The 20985-nt window shown below is 36.6% G+C and overlaps 1 protein-coding gene across 1 annotated transcript in view; it reads left to right on the plus strand.

The window, feature by feature from the left end:
• The window catches only part of LOC111621965 (dystrophin-like), a 202574-nt gene that overhangs the window by 171160 nt on the left and 10429 nt on the right, over positions 1-20985 (plus strand). The gene's annotated exons all lie outside the window — the stretch shown is intronic.

Raw genomic sequence — 20985 nt, forward strand, 5'->3', positions numbered from 1 at the left:
TAATGTATCAATAATGTATAGATCAGGAAGAAGCATGTCAATAAGTCAGTCATTCTAAAGACAGTCAGTTAAGCTGCATACCTTTAGATCAAATTACTTAATTTCATTTAAGTCTAGACTTAGTCCAAAGAAATCCAATATTTAGATATTTGGTTAAATTATCATTTTATCAGGGGTGTGCCGCGACGTTTGATGATAGGGAAGCTGTGTTTCTGTAAGAAGCCGACATCCAGGGGAAATCAGTCAATTGCGTGTCAGTGATGGTCTAGGGTCCATTTGTATCGTTTATTTGATAAGCCAGTAAAAACCATAGACTTCTCTAAATGCATTTTTAATATCACGATTACATTCCGAATCGCTAGCCACGATATAAGGGCTACAATTAAAAATAAAATAATAAAAACTTACTTGGTGAAATATGTGGTGGATATACTGGTGTGAAATGTTCAACGCGAACAGGTAAACATATACACGTTTTACCAATTACGTAAAACGTAATTGGGACCATGAAATGCCCTCACATTGGACTTTGCATTGCTTAGAGCTTCTTTTCGTTTATGCCAGTAACAAACAAGAGCCCCACTGACACCAAATTTTCTTTCAGCCTCTTGATTTCTGTTCTGTTCTATAAAAGCAGATCAGATTACTTTAATTTTATGCTGTGCAGTAAAACTGTTATTTTTTCTTGCTATCTCACAAAGTTGCAATTTAACTCTACTCAGTATGACACTAAAGAACCTGCTAAAGTACTATAAAGCATCACAATTAACAGCTGCCCTTATTCCCCACCCTCCTAGTCTCTAGCAAGTACAAAGATACTGTACTGTTAACCCTATACAAGGGAATGAGGGTAAACATAGCACTTATATACTGTAAGAACAGAAGTTATCCAATAAGAATTTTATTTCCTACACTAAATGCTTCAGTATGAAAAGTCTTGTATTTTCCACACAAAAAACAAGAAATTTTTAAAATCGAAATACATGATAACATTTCAGACATTGTTATAAATATTTTTAATTTAATACACCTAAGTACTCAATGAAGATTAAACGTAGTTGAAAACAAAAAAATCGCATCTAAAATAGTAAAGTAGAAGCTGTTCTTAAGCCTTAATACTCTCCCTCTCCCCCGCAGGGGAATTTCGAAAAATCCCTTCTTAGTGTGGTTTTCGTGACGTACCCTAAGAATTTCACCTCTTTAGGTTCAGCAGTTTGCTCTGGGCGATGATGAATAAGTCATTCATTCAGTCAGTCAGGACAAGTAATTTTATATATTTAGATAAGTTTTCAATTGCTTACTTATACTACATGTCTGTGGATTGTTCTAGAAGAAAGATTATACTTCAGGTATTGAGTTTGTTCTTGATGTTTCTTCTAGGTGTATTGAGAACATTCTAGAACATTTGTCTGGCAGGTATATAAGGGATGCTTATTTGTCAACAATGAGGAGTAAGAGATGCTTAATTTGGTTTATGATGTCATTTATTAATAATTTGGAATGTATGTACTGTACATCTTTACCAATCACATGATATTACGTGGTAAGGAAAAATATCATTTAAATTTTGCAGATGCTACAAGGTGGTGGCAGAAGTTGCAGTCAATACATTACAATTTATCATTCTTGAATTGTAATTATTAATAATAGTATTTGCTCGAGATAATTTATTAGTTTTTTTAGGACTTAAAACTGAAATATTTAAAAATTAAAAATTTTGTTATTTTAATGTTCTTTTTGTTTTATTTTTTTCCCTTCTCTTTCTCCCTCCTCCAACTAAAATGAGATTAGAGATTATTCAGCTGAATAATTCAGCTTTGAGGAAGTATTTGAATACCAAATAATTGTCACCACACTGCACATTCACCATCTAAAATGGTTGGAGGAGATGGAAATTTTTAGAGCATATGACACATCCACTTGTATTAATTCAAGAGACGAAATCGGCCTTTCCATGGCATGGCAAAACCTACTACATACAGAGTAACAGCGAAATACTATTTATTAAATATTAAAATAAAAATAGAAGGTACTGAGGAACATGTGAGAACAGTATTGAATAAGTATGTATCTCAATCGCACGTTTTTAAGTATCATAATAATATCTTTCTCTTGAATTTGGACATTGATCGTTAACTTCAATCATGTTCAAACATATCATGTGATGAAATAAGCGAACGATCTGAAGATTCAAACTCAACAGAGTTCATATTTATTCAAATTTCGTTTTTGGTGTTCAATCCAGCTGTTTCACCTGAAGAAGAGCCCAGAAGGGGTTATGAAAACGTTCGTCGTTGAAAGATTATTCGATACACATCGGTTATAGGTTCAAGTACGTCATATTTATTTTATACAATCCAGTGTGCAGTAGATGTTATATACCAAATAATATCAAGTATTTTGTTTTTTCGGATAAAAATAATGTTTAATAATGAAAAATTGCTTAAATTATATAAAATTATAAAGAATTAGATGGATGATGTCTAAGTTGTAACTTAAACTCAATCAGTATGTCTATTGGTAGGAAGAATATTTTCTGGAAATTTAGATCCATTAAGGCTTCATTGGGTCAAAATTTCTACATAAAATAATAGAAAAAAAATGTTTAACAGAGTTGTCCAAATATGATAATGCAGAGTTGGATAACTTCTTGAATGTTTTTGTAAACAAGCATGTTTAATGGAATATGAATTCATTCGTATTACATGAAACATATTTATAGAATATGATTGGATATATTAACAAGCTTGAACAGGAACTGACATTTATTTAACAGAATCCTATACATAAATATTTCCATGTATGTAAGAACCTACCATGTTTGTGTATTGGATACTTTGTGGCGATATGCCATATTACTGTATATATTTTAGATATAAGTTTAGTTTTAAGTTCGCTTTCTTCCGCTTTTGTTTTCTCAAATTTTTTACTAACATTCCTTCCTGTGGGTGGGGTAACCCTTTCTAAGAACCACATTGACAATGGAAAGTGAGAGCCCAGAGGCTACTATAACGGATAAGGAAGGTCATTCTTGGGTTGGACACTAGGTGAAGGCAGACGTGTTACGCTCCTGCTCATCGTCTAGAAACACAAAAGGGAGGCAACAGTGGCCTGCAGAGGAGAAAAGACCCTGTTAATTTAAAAAGAGAGAGACAAACATCACTTGTATAAAAACGATCGTTGAAGAGATCCAATTAAAGATCATCGGGAAACAAATTATAGTGGTTTCCCACCAGAAGAGCATCAATACCAACCAGAAAACTGGGTATTCTTTATAACCTCTTCTTCTATCATACTAAAACTTTTTGTTAATCTTCCTTTCCTCTTTTAGTTTATAATTTAGTGTAAGTATTAGTTATAAGATTACAAGTCAGTCTTTCCTTAATTGTCACAAGCAGGTTCCTTTGATTTGTATTTACTCTATTCCTTGCTCCTATTTTGGATATTCTATATATTCTAAGAGTTGGAATCTGAAAAAGAATCCTATATATTATGATTCACATAAAAACAATAAATAATTATTGTTATTTATTCATGTACTGCCTTTTGTGGACCATTGTACACTCGCATGATCCTCCACAAATTCAATTGGTTGGGTTGAACACTTCTGATTTTGTTGTGAAATTGTTTAGTTTTTTGTACATATTGAGATTGTCCACTAAGTACTTACAGTCACAAGGCCAATTGTGTCTTTTGTACAATGTATATCCAATTAGGTTGCTTCTTGCCTGATCTAGAGTAATGCAGTTGAAGAGAATATGGAGTTTGTCCTGAACAGGAGTATTATCACATGGGTAGGAGCTATCATCATTGTTTAGATGGAACCTTTGCAGATATGCTTTCAGACTGCTGTGTCCAGTGAGTAGTTGCATAACAAAAATTTGGAATGAAATGCTCCCACAGAAGACATTCCCTAATGCTAGGGATATTTTTTTATGATACCCTACGAGTGACACTGCTGTCCTATTCACCCTGCCACTGAGTAAAGGTCAGCTCCCTAATCCAGTCCTTGACTTTGGAAAGGGGAATTCTGCAATACAAGGGGGTGTGAGAAAAGAGCTAGCAGCCTCCTTAGCAAGTTTATCAGCTGCCTCATTACCCTCTACTCCTGAATGACTCTGGATCCATTTAAAGATGATGTTATGCTTGTGGCTATTCTGTGCAAAAAGATCTTTGGATTTGAATTATATTCGTACCCCTACTTTTGGGGGTGCGCTGGGAGAAGAAACCCATTAGATTGTCTGAATAGTTGTTGATGTTTTTATGTTTAACAAACCAGCCCTCAAAGACATAATCCACAGCTTTCAATATAGCAAAAACATCAGCCTGCAGTACAGAGCAATACTTGCCAAGTTTAAAAGCAGACCTGTGAATGATGGAATCGACACTGTTGATAAAAACAAAGGCTGCACCAACATTGTCACCATGCTTGGATCCGTCCATGTAAATACTGAAGTCACAGGCTGAGGGAAGAGATTGCATAAAATAATATGATACTGCTTGTCGAGGGTAGTGTTGAATTCCTTTCTCTCTAGTCCCAAGATGATGATATCTTGGGTATTGTTGTTCTGTAAAATTGGGTAGCATATGACAATTACTAAGCTTCTGCCAATTGTCAAAGTTGTCAGTATGTGTGATGTTTCTCTGTCATAAGATGAATTGGGATGAGGCCTGAAATGACCAAGAGGGCTGAGATGTGTACCATATGATAAGCTCTACAGATCTGGAGAGCTGCAATACGTTGGACCTTGCTGAGCTTACATAGATTGTGCACATTGTAAGTGGAAGTGCCCCAAACTGGGAAGCATAAAGCAACATGTATTCAATAGCACTAAGTTATATATATATATCTACCATGTGGCATTAAACCCAATGCCCCAAGGATGTTTGCTGCTTGAGTAGCTTTTCAACAGATGTAGTCAATGTGCTTGGTCCAAGTGAGACTCTGAGGACAATTCCTAGGTACTGTACATCATTTCACTTTCATCTTTTGGTATCGTCATATCGTTAATGTGAATGTAGGGCTTCTCTGTATAGGAGTGTCCTTCCAGAAGATAATGTATTTGCACTTGGTCCTGGTTGATTGGAAGCTTCCTATTCCAGTTATAAATCCTATTAATGAGTTCATTTAAACACCTCATGAAGCTGATCACAGCTTGGATTATCAACCAGGGCCACTGTATCATCAATGTACCCCTGCACCATGTGACAGTCTGAATCATTAATGGTGTGCAAAAGGTCATTGTGGAGTATTGTCTACAGGCCCAGCCCAGAAATCAAGCCTTGTGGACAGCCCTTAGTCACTAACTAATTGTAGCTATAAGTCAGCACTCTGTCTTCAAAAAAGCTATTAGCCAAGGGAAAAAGATTACAGGGGCAGTTATACCTGCGGATCTGATCAAGTATGGCTGGCCATCACAGGTTGTTGAAGGCCTCCTTGTAATCAATGGACACAAGGAGAGTATGTTCCCCAGATTTCTTTGCAATGCTAATAAAGTCTACAATGGAAGAAAGGGCAGTGGTGGTGGAGCATCCCAGAGTGAAGCCATGCTGATGAATGCTTCATATGTTATTACTTCCAAAGCATGTGAGGATCCTATAGATTAAAAATCTGTCCAAGACTTTGCCCAGGATGGAGAGGAGGCAAATAGGCTGATAGTCACCAGTCGTTTTATGTGGCTGATCCTTCTGCTTTGGGATGAACTGAACAAAGGTATTTTTCCAGTCCTTAGGAAAGTAACCCAGCTGAAGGCAGCAATTAAAAGGGGTGACAAGACTGATAGGAATAGAAGAAAATGCCTCTTTGACCATCATGCCAAGTAGGCCATGAGGATCAGGGGTCTTGTTTGGTTTGATTCTCTTGATGGTGTGTGCAACTTCAGCTTGTGAGAAGAGCGAATTATTAGCAGTAGAGGATTTCTTATGTTTCTAAGTCCCTTTGTCTATTGTCGTCAAGGCCGGGATAGTTGTAGGCATTGGGTAATTAAAGATATTCTGAATGTACTGTCTGGCATGATAGTGTAGCTACTATTCTTCAGCTGGATAGCCGAGGACATACTAAGCTTGCCCCTCTTTTTGCATGCAATATAGTAGGGCTCACTCCAGGGCCTATCAAACTCACTGCAAAATTTCCTCCAAGTGGAGTGCTGCTTTTTATTAATAAGTGTTTATACTTATTAAATTTTTCAACATAAATAGCTTTTAGCTGTGTACAGTTGCTGTTGTCAAATTGCCTTTGGTAAGATCTCCTATACCTCCTTACTTCTCTTCTTAAATTGGTGCATTCTGCGTCCCACCAAGGGGTTACTCTGGTACTAGCATTATAGCAGTTCTTAATAGCATTGTTCAGTGAAGTAATGTAGTTGTCAATTTTGGTATTCTGGTATATCCTCAACCTGATTGGCAATCAGGGAGAGAGAAGCCAGGAATTATACAGAGGGTCACAAAAGTGTGTCCAATTAGTGTAGTTTTCTTCCTTATGCTTCTTGGAACATTGGACTCAATGCAGATTTTAATATAACAGTGGTCACTTGCCACGGGTGTGTCCACTGTGGTACAATGTGCTGGCTAACCCATCCTTGGTTTTGTGGCTGCCAGCACCAGAGATTGTGAATACAGTCTGGCAACAGATATAAAAAAAAAAGGCACGAAAGTTTGTTGAGTTGCCCGGATGTAGCCTGAGTATGTAGATGACAGCTCTGATCTTATTTTAATAAAGTTCTTTTGTGTGTGTTGGTATTTTAAGGATCAGTAGGATTGAATGACAAAGTAGTGAGCCGAACATGATCTGATTAATGAACTACTTGGACTTTCAACTGAATGAAATGTCAAACAATTCTGTGTCTATGAAGGAACACTTTTTTTAATAGGACATGCAGGTATGATCAGTTTCTGAACCATAAATTCAATAAGAAGACTAGGAGTACGTGACTCATGCTAAGCCTAATCCAAGACTATCCCGCGTTTTCCTTTGAAGCCACATAGTTAGGCGTCCTGAATGGTGGAACAGAACGAGCCAGAAATCAGATGTGTACAGGCAAAAATGCCTATCTTCACTAAAACAACATCAAATTATTTTTTGTGCAGCTAGACAAGGCTTTTCCCATTAATTGGATTACAAGTGAGAACACTAAGTACAATTATTTAATCAATTCCCTGGACGAGGAGATTCTATCTAATGTTGGTGATTTAGTATTTCACCATCCAGCTGAAGCCCTGTTTTCTAAACTCAAAGATCAACTCCTTGAAATTTTCCAGAACTCCACTGCTAAAGAGGCTAAAATTCTGCTTGAAGATCTGGTGTTAGGGGGTCAGAAACCCAGTGTTTTACTCCAAAAAATGAGGGAGCTTTCAGCAGGCAAGATTACTGAAGAATTTCTTAGAAACTTGTGGCTCCAACATCTCCCAAAAATATTCAGACATTCCTGGCAGTTAGCAGTGATGAACTAGACAAGCTAGCCATCCTTGCTGACACGGTTGCTAAACTTATAGAACCAACCCAACTGGCCAGCATCAACTTAGAAGCTGAAAATCCCGCAATCAGAAATCTTGAACTGCAGATTTTAGAACTCCAAGGAAGGTTGCAGAACTTAATGTATCATGTACTGCTCACCCCCGTATATCATAGTAGAGAGATACTGACACGACCTGAATTCGAGGCACTGCATTAGTTCACGCTCTCAAGGAAGAAACATCAGTCATCAGGGATATTGTTACTACCATGATAAGTTTGGATTAGCTGATAGGAAATGTTGTTTGCCATGTTCCTTTGACTGAACTGCTGATCAGGGAAATGAGTGCAGCCAGCCGGAGTAACAGCCTGAGGGTCCAGCCTGGCTCCAAAATATAGCCGTTTGTTTGTGTATGACAACAAAACTGGCCTAAATATTTTAATTGATTCTGGAGCAGATTTATCAATCATTCCCAACCACACTAAGAATCAGCCTACAAAGGTTGAATTGTATGCTGCCAACGACTCTAAAACATCAACATATGGGACAAAAGTGCTAGAACTTGATCTCAACTTAAGACATTCTTTCAGATGTGAATTCACCAAAGCTGATGTGCAGTAGCCTATAATCGTTGCAGACTTTTTGGCCAACTTTGGACTCATTCTCGACATCAGAAACAGATTACTGGTTGACCCCCTGACTTCCCTTACTACACGAGGAAGATATTATACAGGACTGCCTACTTCAGTCAAAACTATACTCAGCAATTTCCCAATGCAGGCTATCCTCAAGGACTTTCCACATCTCACTCATCCCGACCTTTTTCAGACAAAGTCAGGCACAACACAGTGCATTATATCGAGAAACACGGTCCACCCATATATGCTAAACCTCATAGATTGCCCCCGGCTCAACTGCAAGTAGCAAAGCAAGAATTCCAGCACATGATGGAGCTAGGTATATGCAGACCATCAAAATCCAACTGGGCTTCTCCCCTCCATATGGTGCCGAAGGGCCATAACGATTGGAGACCTACTGGAGACTATCGTGCCCTGAATAGGATAACTGTTTCCGATCGCTATCCAGTGCCACACATCCACGATTTTGGTCAAAATTTACACGGAGCCAGAGTATTTTCCAAAATCAATTTGTTTAGAGCTTTCCATCATATACCAGTTAACTCAGATGTGCCAAAGACAGCCATTACAATGCCATTTGGGCTATTTGAATTCGTTTTCCTTCCTTTTGGTCTCTGCAATGCAGCCCAATCATTCCAACGATTCATGCATGAAGTTCTGCAAGGCCTAAACTTCTGTTTTTTTTACCTAGATGACATCCTCATCGCTAGCACCTCGTGGGAGGAACATAAGATGCACATGCGGCAAGTGTTTCAATGCCTAGATGAGTACAGTCTGCAAGCCAATGCATCCAAGTGCACTTTTGCTGCCCCTCATATGTATCATTCTTAGGATACATGGTGTCTCCTCACGGCATTATGCCACTCCCATAACTCAACAGAAGCGACCATAGACCCTCAAATAACTGAGAAGGTTCTTAGGTATCTTGAACTTCTATCATAGGTTCTACCCCAAGAGGCCCATTACCAAGTTCCTTTACATGTCTTACTTAAAGGAACAAAGAAAAACAACCAATGTAAAATTAAATGGACTGGCAATTTGATTCAGGCATTTGAGTCATGTAAATCACAATTAGCAGAAGCCACCTTACAACACCATCCTTCACCAAGTGTTACCAGCCACTGGTGTTCTTTTCCTGCAAGCTGAGTAACTCTCAGCATCAGTATTCTGCATATGACCGAGAACTTCTGGCTGTGTATTTGTATTTGGCTGTAAAATACTTCCGGTTTATGCTGGAAGCATGACAGTTCACCATTTACACAGACCATAAACCATTGACGTTGCCTTTCACTAATAACACGATGAGAATGTTGTCACGTGTCAGTTGAGATGTCTCAACTGACACATGACAACATTCTCATCGTGTACACGTGTCAGTTGAGATGTCTCAACTGACACATGACAACATTCTCATCGTGTACACGTGTCAGTTGAGATGTCTCAACTGACAAGGTGTACACTTAATTTTATAGGACAATTTTCAATGGACATCAGACACATAAAGGGATCAATAATGTTTCAGATGATGCTCTCTCCCATATTGAGCCAATTAATAGCCCATCTATAGATTATAGCAAAATTGCAAAAGACCAACAGCAAGATCCTGAGCTCCGGTCTCTTCTGACTTCAAGTGACTCATCACTTGTACTTAAGAAGTTTAAACTTCCTGACAATGATGTTAAAATTTACTGTGATGTATCGACAGGTTGCATTCATCCATACATTCCACCTAATTATCATCGCACTGCCTTTGACACTGTCCATAACCTGTCCCATCCAAGCATAAGGAGTTCAACCAGATCGATAAAAGCAAAATTTGTATGGCCATCCATCAGTAAAGACTGCCAGATATGGTCTTGCACCTGCATTTCCTGTCAGCAGTCAAAGATCCAGAGACATGTCGCTAGGACAACAGCATACCACCCATTTGCAAATGGCATTGTTGAATGCTTTCATCATTCACTTAAAACTGCCATCAAGTGTCACTCTACTGAAAGGTGGACGGAAGTGCTACCTACAGTCTCTTTAGGATTGCAAACTGTGCTCCATGAAGACACCAGCACTACTGCAGCTGATATACTCTACAGCACCAGCCTCAGACTGCCTGGAGAATTTTTCGTCCCAGGTTTGCAGGACGTCAATTCATGTTCTTTCGTCGAAAAATTCAGGACGATGATGGCAAACTTAAAACCAGTGCCTGTGGTGCACCACTCCTATCACAACCCATTTATCCACAAAGAACTGCAGTCATGTTCCCACGTATTTCTCTGCAATGATGCTGTATGGAAGCCTTTACGGCCCTTTATGATAGACCCTATGAAGTCATGTTACATGGTGGCAAGACATTTATACTATACATAAAAGGAAAAGAGACTGTAGTTTCTTTCCATTGATCAAATAAAACCAGATTTTATTCTCACAGCGAGTGAGTCGGACCAGTTACCCCCAATGTCTCCAATGCCAAGCCCAGCAAAGACTAAACGTGCCACAGACAATCCAACCCCAACCCGACAAACTACCACGCGCTCTGACCAACATGTATCCTTTCCCGCTCCTTTCGTGTTGCAGACACTGGTGGGGAGTACCTGTGGCTGCCAGCGCCAGAGATCATGAATACAGTCTGGCAACACTTATAATGAGTTGTTGCCTGGAAACAGATATAAAAAGAAAAGAAAAGGCACGAAAGTTTGTTGAGTTGCCCGGCTGTAGCCTGAGGATGTAGATGATAGCTCTGATCTTATTTTAATAAAGTTCTTTTGTTACTGTTTGTGTGTGTTGGTATTTTAAGGATCAGTAGGATTAAATGACAGTTTCAAATATTCAACAATGTTCACCCAGCTGTTCCCATAGCTGCCATGATAAATTGACAGATTGTTAGTGTTTTAAGAGTAAAGAGCATGTGCACTAAAACTTGTTCATGGCAAACCCCCTCGTGTCTTGAGTTGGGGCATACCAGAGGAGACTTAGCATTGATGTCCCCACAGATCAGCCAAGGATTGTTGCCCACTTAAGGTATGTGAGAAGAAGGTTGAAGTTGTCATCAGGCAAGCTGTGAATGGAGGTGCAATAAGTAGTTCTGGTGATGTTATGATGCAGCAATGGTAGTTGTCTATTTAGTTGTGAAGTGGGACATAAACTGACTATTGATGTGCTGATTCCTGACAAATATCACATTGGTACTAAAGGTAGACATTAGGCACCAAATCTTATCTAAATTAATAATTATAAAAATTTAACAATTTAGAACATTCTGAAGAAAACAACTAGCCCAGAGTGGGACTTGAACCCACAACCTCTGCTTACCTTGCAATGCACTTGCCAGTTATGCCATTCAGACCCTGAGCAAGTCTTTGCTTCCAGACATATTTAAATTAGATATAACCATTCACAGTTACTTAATTAAATTTAAATACATCCTGTTCCAGGCTAATTCTTTTTCTTCCAGAATGTTCTAAATTATTTTAATAATTATAACAATTTAATAAATTATTATTTAGTTAAGAGATGGCGTCTAGCATCTACCTCTAGTACCAAATTAAATTTGTTTCTAATTATTAATTATAGTATAATAATAGCCTGATAAATTTTAGTAAGAGTTTGGATTAGTATCAATACATTGGGCTTTCTGATGTTGATATATATAGATATAGTACTCTTATCAATTTTGCTGCATTTATGAAAGACATGTGGGACACAATATTGTGATTAAAGGTGGGACACAATACAGTATTGTGTCCCACCTTTTTAATCCAGCAAGTATTTTAAAGGAATAAATGTTTTCAACTGCTTTGATTAGTCATCTCTAGGTTCTAACATCAGAACATAAATGGAATGGATACACTGGCAGAAATTGAAAGTGTTACATCCAGATGGAATTGATAGAAATTCATGAAACTTGGTAAACATGTACAGGGGGCATACCCAGAAGAAATGAACACAAAATGAAATGAATTACACAAAGTTTTATTGCTGTTTGGTACATGTTTCTGTAAGAGGTAAGGCCACCTTAAGCATGGATACACTCTTGGATCCTTGCAGGCATTGAAACAATAAGTTCTTGAGTGTCTTGTTGGGGTATCTCTCTCCATGCCTGCACAACTTGTGCAATCAGTTGTTGTACAGTGCGCGTTGGATGGCTATGAGACGTAATTCGTCTACCCATGGCATCCCAGACATGCTCTATAGGGGATAAATCTGGAGACTGGGCAGGCCAATCCATGATTGTGACACTTTGATGGCAGCAGCATGAGGACGGGCATTATTTTGTTGGAATATACTTTTTTGGGTGGTGTTCATAAAAGGTATGACTACTGGATGGATCACTCTGTCCACATACTGGCGGGTGATCATTGTGCCTTCAACAACACCAACTCGGTCCTGCTGTCGTAACTGATTGCCCTCAAACCATGACACCAGGAGTTGGACCTGAGTGGCATTCTGAAATCACAGCAGGGTGTGCTCTTTCTCCAGCATGTCGGCAGACATGTTGCCAACTATCACATTGGCCTAAACAGAATCAGCATTCATCACTAAACACAATTGTATGCTATTCATGTGTCCAATTACATCTAGTAGCACACCACGTTAGTCGTTGTTGGTGATGAAATCTGGTTAAGGGAACACATTGCATGGGGGTCCGAGATCTCAGCCCAGCATCAAGCAATCAGTTTACAATTGTCCATGGGGTGATTCTGGCAATAACTACTGCTTGGATCTGTGCTGCCATCGCACATCTGTCAGCAACTGCCATCTGCACAATATGGCGGTCTACATGTGGCATCGTCCTTCTGCGTCGACCTGTGCCAGGTCTGCGAGTACTGGACCCTTCCTGCATCCATCATGTGACCACTCTTTGTACTAACATTGCACTACAGCCAGTCCTTCAGGTAATTTCATGATATGATGCTCCCATTTCTGACATGCCAATTATCCGACCTCTTTCAAAGTCAGACATTTGAGTGTATGGAGTTCTCACTTGTCGATATGGCATAGCTGGTCACCAACAACATGTGGTCCAAAAAAGTCATATTCCATAACACAGTTCACAAATTATAAACTAAACACTATAGCAATTTTGCATAACAAATGTCTCCATAATTTCCATACCACTATATGTACTTCATTTAACTTTTGATCATTCAATACCCTTCAAAAAGAGATTCTTTTGTCCCAATTTCATATGTCTTCAATAATATTGAGTGGGTGTAACACTTTCAATTTCCGCCAGTGTAGAATTGATTTATATTTATGTTAGTTTAAGTGTTAAATCAAAACTATGGAACACAAAATTAACCAATACAAAAACTGTAAAATTAAAGTAGGACAAATGTCTTCTTACAACATGTTAATAATAATCCATTTGGGATCATTTTTAGGCAGAGCATACACCAAAGCCATATGACAAGTGATCTGGCAATGACATAAGAAATGAGAATTACACAAATCAAAGCAAACAGGAATAATCTAGCAGCAACTCATTTAGTACCCACGACTGTTTCTGATGATGATAATTTGGACTTATCGAACTTAGTGATGATTATTAGTTACATTAGTTGTGATGGAGGTAAATGATGCTTTTGGGGAAACTTTTTGGCAAGAAAATATTTTGCTATTAAATAAGGTGACCAATCGTCCTCCTTTTATAAGTTCAGTCCTCCCTTGAAAAGTATCCTCCTACATGTCCTGCTTTTTGATATTTGAAGACTAATCTGTAAATCTCCATATTCGATTGATGCCGAGCCAATCCGTTGCATGTGATGTGATGTGATGTGATGTGATGTGTTTGTATTTAACATGACGATTCATCAAAACTTCATACAGTGTGGTGAGAGACAACTATGAGATGCATGCGCTCCACACAGGAGACCTAGAGAGAGAGTGCCACATGCAAGTGGCATTGTTTATTTCTTACAGAAACACAAGGCATATGTGCATGCAGTAGAGATTATTATAATGTATTATTGTTGCAATGAATAAAATGTTTCTTTTATTTATGATATTTTTTTCCTTCAATTTATTTGTGTCCTCCTTTTCATTTAAAAAAGTTGGTCACCTTATATTTAACCAACAAACTGTATCTTGAAATCCAGATCTTATGCTTATAATGAACTAAGTTTGCTATTTGTCTTTACTGAAAATCAAAAATTAAAAACTAGAAAAAAATTTAAACAGTTATCTTTTGAACTAAGTTGCTAGCAACATCTGATAAAAGTGGAGCCTGCTGCAATCATCTACATTGTTGTGGAAAGAGCTGCATCATTTCTATGTCCTGTCACCTCAGTGGGCATTGGCATACATGTTTCCATTTCTTCCATTTTAAGTGATATGTCAGATCACTTATCACTTTGGTATGTGCTCCAACTTATATGCCACACAAAATTCCATGAAGGTCACAGAAATGCTCATTTCCTTAATATCTTCTTGACACTAATGGATGGAATGTAGGCTTGATGTATACATCCATGTGTATCTTTCATCCTCTGTACATTCCATACAATGTCAATGACACTACCCAGTACAAACTTTGCAGCATTCAAATCATTAATACAACTGGTACAAGTACACCAGCATGTGGGTGGAACACATCAAAAGAATTAGTAAGAATTACAATCATTACCATCAAACGTGGTTTTCCACCACAAACAATCAAAGCACATATTATATCATATCACATCATATATCAACATACCCTCCAACCAAATTGCCACAAATAACAGATGATACAACACAGTATAAATACAAAAAAGTGATACTGTCCCAGACTTGTACAAGTTATACAAACAAAACGGCAGAAATAAATATTAAGAGTGTATAAAAATAAAATCCCACAGTTTATCACTCATTGAAAATGATAATGATCCCATGGATCCCAGCCAGAGATGGATGATTCCACCAGGATTGTGTGTACTGTACATTGAATGCAATCTACAGCTCTCTCTGCATTCACAACTCAGGAGGACAATGCTGTATTACAGGATGAGACAAGAATAATCAGTCCAATTGAAGATCCCATCATTAAGCAAGTAGGCTAAAATCATTAAAATTAACAAATACAGCTGGCAACTTCATTAATCATTATGATACTGATAGTTTATGAAAGATATGCTTGGCATGGAGGATATTGTGTTGCTACCATACAGATCCTCAACAATAACCATGTTTAATTAAGCACACAGCATCGTTTCTTTCACGGTATTATTTACAGGTTCACTTATTCTGTACTTTATATTTGTCATACTTTGACTTTTACAAGCTACTTATTTGGTTAATTCTGTGAAAATGGGCATTTATGACACCTATATTATTAGAGGATATACTAGAGTATATACTCGTTATAAAGATGGGGATTTGCTCTGAGGACTTTACAATGAAGCAGAACAATTCAAACAGACAATTCTTCCTTCTTAGTTTATTAAATTAATTATAAAAGTAACAAAAGAATACCTTGATTCAATTATACGAACTATTTTCTTATTGAATATAGTAATGACACAACTAATTTGATTTACAATGAACCTTACTCGCGATGATAAAACTAATACACGACAAAACAAGGAAAAGAACTATATAATTATTTACAAGTTGATCTGTACAGTAGCAGTATTTCATGTTACACCTTGTTACGAAATATGATTCCTTTGTTAGGCACACGTGGTTCTTAACCTGTCCAGTCGTATAGAGCAGTGTTTTTCAACCTGTGGGTCGCGACACCCAGGGGGGTCGTGAAGCATTACACTGGGGGTCGCGGGTAAAAGAAATAGACAAGTTTTTGTAGGTCCTACACTACATTAAAAAAACTACAATTTCAGCGAGAAGGCTGTACCTGTTTATTATACAGTACAGTTTGGTTTTTTGATCAACATTCAGGTCTCAACGATAGGTGTAGTCAGGGAGGGGCCGGGTGGGTACGGGCCACCCCAGAAAATGATAGCCGTAAAAGTGTCGAGCTGACTTGCAAAAAGAAAGAATAAGCAGAAAGGTAGAAGTCGAAAATTCTCATCCTAAAAAAAAAAAAAAAAGTGAACAGCACCCCGAGCCCAATGTTATAATGAAAAGGAAGTTTCATACTTTACGTGTCTTAAGTTATTGTCGATTCTTGTCAAATTCTCGTCTTAATCAACAATAATCTCTCTCAACAGAAAGAAAAGTAAATACATAGTTTTTAAAATCACTGATATAGTTTTAATATGGCTCTAGGGGGGTCGCCAGAATTTTTTAACTTGTAAAGGGGTCGCGTATACAAAAAGGTTGAAAAACACTGGTATAGAGGTTTCAAAAAAATTCCTGTAATAACTATCTTGCTAATGAACCAGGTGATCTTAGACTTTTATTCATTAGTTCCCCTTCCTGAAGATTACTTCTACTGCTGGATGGAACTGGATTACCTCTCGATAGGTTCTTCTTTCCTTCCTTTTTCTGATCACTTTTCCTTTCTCCTCTTCGAAAGTCCTCCTTCAGTCCAATGATGACTCCCAATGCCAAGGCGAAGTAGAACAAAGGAAAAAAAAAAGTCCTTTCTATGTGGAAGTACTCACATTTATACTTTCCCTCCATCCGGGTGCTGCATCAACCCAAGTTGTCCTTCACATAGCCAATCAACAGCCACAATAGAGCACTGCCAACAAGGTGGTACGGAGTATGCGACAACAATGGCTATGCATTACAGCTAAGTCCCGATACAAATCCACGGAACAACCTTATAAAAAAATTAAGAGAATTATAATTCACTAGTTGCGGAGCACTACAAACCACTCCTGAAATACCAGATATGAGATCAGAGTAGTCAATCCCTACTCTAATGTCACCAAATTGTGAATTAGGGAATTGTTCTTGTCTAACTGCTCACTATCAGAATGGTATAAATAAAGATTAAGAGAAAGATCAGTAGGCTCTATCTGTCAGGATCTTGACACCATTTAGTCTAAGCTTGCAGAGTAAGATGCTTAAAAGTAAATTATTTTCAGAGTGGCTTAGAAGTTTTCTGACCTGAGTCTAGGAGGATTACGTTTAAATGTTATGTGGGCAACGATGGAGTTAGGTACTATCTTAATTAAACAGACAGTTTAGGATATAACTAAATGTTTTTTGTAATAACTTAAGATCTAAACCAGTGTTTTTCAACCTTCTTGAATACGCGACCCTTTTACAAGTTAAAAACTTCTGGCGACCCCCCCAGGGCCATATTAAAATTATATCAGTACTTTTAAAAACTACATATTTAATTTTCTTTCTGTTGAGACCTAAATATCGATCGGAAAACCAATTATACTGTAAAATAAACAGGTACAGCCTTCTCACTGAAATTGTAGTTTTTTTTATTGTAGTGTAGGACCTACAAACACTTGTTTTTTTCTTTTACCCGCGACCCCCATGTAAGACTTTGTGGGTCGCAACCCCCAGGTTGAAAAACACTGATCTAAACAAATACATAAAAATAGCTCCTGAGATAAATGTACTTAAAAAGATCCATAATTCAACTATGCGAAAATATAAACTTCTAGACCTCAAATTCTACCTTGAGAGAGAATTTACAATGTATAAATATATATTACCTGACGTCTGTACATAGTAATTACAGATAGTCGATTGATATATGGAGTTACACTCAAAATCTTGGGTTGATGATTGTTAATCCATTGGGTACTCAGTGAGGTTGCCAAAAATGGAAACAATGGCTAGATCATGGCTAAAACATACTAAAACGATGGCTAAGAGCAACGTCAAGAGAATGGCTAAAGATGACCTTTGCCTTTTTTATACAAAGATGACATCCAATAATATTATTGAGATGTTGCGCCATACTTTCCTCAAGAGAAGAAAGTCAGGCAATTGAACGATAGTTTCAGAGCAGTGACTCGCCCAAACTATCATTTTGGAAGGAACTAAATGTCCTTGAGTTAGAGGAAGTCAAAGACTGATAATTTTTCTATAAATTTTTAAAATTTTCAATAATATTTCTAACAAAATTGTTTAATATTTTGACAAAAATCACTTCTAAATCCCAGATTCTCCCAATTCTGTTTTCCATAATTTTATATTTACATGTTAAATTGAATCAATTCACATGCCATTTCATATTGCAACATTTCATTTAGTTTATGTTCTGATGTTGGAACATGAAAATGGCTGATCAAAGCAGTCAAAACTTGTTCAGTAAAATACTCTGCTGGATTAAAAATTTGGTATTTTAAGATTAACTAAATCCATCTTGTTCACTTGTAAGATTTCTGAATTATGTTGGTGCCATCCAAAACATGTGGATAGACAATGTTCACTAAATCATTTGCAATTTGACCTTTTTATACCATATGATATCATCATAAATTTTTTCTTGTAGATATAATAGGAGATTATATTTCGAAATTTTTTAAAATGCATTATTAAAAATGTATCTCTATTATTTATGTCAGCATTTTTCAAACTTCTTGGTAAGATGGAGTTCTTAAGCAAAGGAAATTGTTTTTGTGGAGTCCTCACTCATTGACATCTTTTGCTATAAATTTGTACAAATGACATTAGAGTCTTGTTCTTTTCCTGTCTTATTTATTATAATTTCATTGAATGATTAAATTAAAGTATATAAGTGAAACTTCAGTTTTGAAACATAATTCATTCTTAAAAGTTGTTCTGAAACCAAAACAAATTTTCCCATAAAAAACAATGTAAAATGGTTTAATCCATTCCTGTCCACCAAAATAAAAAAAAAAGTAAAAAAAAAAGGCTTTACTTTTTTAGCTGTATTTCATGCTAAAAATGCCTACAAGTGCAATGTAATATTGTATATAATATAATATACTGTATTATATATAATAAGTCAAATTAAATAACAAAAATTTAAACATCTTTAAAGACAAATTCTTGGATGTCATTTATATTACACAAATATCAGTTAATGTGGTTTTTATTAATTTGATTTAAATTCAACTTCAGCGCATACCAAAAAACAGTAGTAGTATCTTTCCTGCATACCCAGAGCCGTAACTAGCCATTCCTGTGCCCTGTGCAAGAATTTGCATTTAGGCCCCTTAATTTATTTGGTTTTGGAAAAATAATAAAACAAATACATTACAATAGATTTTTAATAAGATTTATTTTAATTGAATTTTTCTGGCTTTCATTTCAGCAAATTCATTAATTACACTATCATAATTAATATTTTTAATGTTATTGTATTCTATTGAAATAATAGAAATATTGGATAATCGTTCTTGTCTGATAGTTGACCATAAAAATTTTTTTATTAATTTTAACTTGCTAAAACTTCTCTCGCACAAAGCAATAGAAACAGGAAGAGTTAGAAATATTCGAAGAGCGACATTGATATTTGGGTAAGACTCAATTAAACCAAAATCATGAAGAGCCTGTAGAATATTAAGCGGAGATGCAGTTTTTATATTTTGTATAAGAGTCGTTAATTCAAAATTAAAACTTTCAATTTCACTTGTGAATTTGTACTTTTTTAAATCTTTATTTAATAGAGAGATCTGCAGCCGAATTTTTTAAATCAACAAACTCATGCATTGTAAAGACGAGCCACAGAGAAAGCAAAAATCGTCACAGATAGTTTTCATTTTTTCATAACGCCGATCTATTTGACACAATAGAGTGTCAAGAACACTGTAAATTTGTATTTTAAATAATTTTTCGGGTGTCAAGTTACTTCTTTCATCTGGTGTTTTATCTATTTCCATTATCTTAACTCTTTTTTTTTTTTTGTTTATTAAGAAATCCCTTTTCTATACTTTTTGGTTTGTTTTAAGAATATGATCAATAATAGCATTTGTTAATATTGCTGGCCATAAAGCTATATCATTTATTACTTCCATGTATCTATATATATCGAAGCGTTTTTCTGGACTATTTCTATCTTCTGCGTTTTTGCAATCCCTTTTTTCGATAGCATTTTAAAGACTGCGGGGGCTCCTTCGGGCCCTACGTGCCCGCATAGTTCGCTTACCGCTTAATCAGCCATTCAGGTATACACCACATATGCATACCACTATAAAGCAAAAATTGATGTCAGAATTTCTGCACACTTTTTACAACTTTGAGACTAAGATTTTATTCGGGAGTTACCATTTTCAATTTAGTAATTTTAAAAAAATCCTCGTGCAGATTTATTTTTGTTACAAAATGTTACCTTTATAGATTTCTAGCTCTGCACACTGTAGAAAAATCTAGAAATACAGTTCGTATATCGTAATAATAATAGTAGTTGCCAGAAAGCTCTATAAAGTAGAGAAAAATCTGTAAATTTGAAAACTATAAACATAAATTTAAATTTCTCAAAAAATAAATTTAAAAATATCAAAAGTCGCTACTTTTGGCTGATTTGTCTCAGGTCTCCGCTACCTCACTACGTCCCTCTAAAAGTTGCCACGGTTGGGAACACTGGTGAGCAGACATCTAGGGTCTAAGTAAGGCGAAATGTAATTGCCAAACTGCGCTGTAGAAAAGCGGAAAAATTTAAAATTTAAAAATATAATTTCTTGAGAACAGCAGTTTGGGCCCCCCTTCCAAGTGGGCCCTGTGCGGGTGCACCTGTTGCACCTGCCTAGTTACGGCTCTGTGCATACCCATTGAAATGTAATTTAAATAGCAACGTCATCAATGATTCATGTCGTGACATCTAATGATGTAGGTGATCTCAGCACCACTAACTTCTGAATCAAAGTCCTGTTGCTGATTGGTCAGTGACAGTGTCAACTTTCTTTAACTTTTCTAGGAAGTATAGGGAGTTGACTGTCTGTGTCTCTCTAATCTGTGGTCAGCTCTTGCCAAGTAGCTTGTTAGGCAGTCAGGAGTTCAAAATTCTGTTCATGAATTGATTTGTTCAAAAACAGAAATTTGACATATATATGTTTTATTTTTTATCATTCAATAAAATGTCAGATGTA

This window comes from Centruroides sculpturatus, unplaced genomic scaffold (assembly GCF_000671375.1).
Source record: "Centruroides sculpturatus isolate CEXI.00-Female unplaced genomic scaffold, Cexi_2.0 scaffold312, whole genome shotgun sequence".
Lineage (NCBI taxonomy): Eukaryota > Metazoa > Arthropoda > Arachnida > Scorpiones > Buthidae > Centruroides > Centruroides sculpturatus.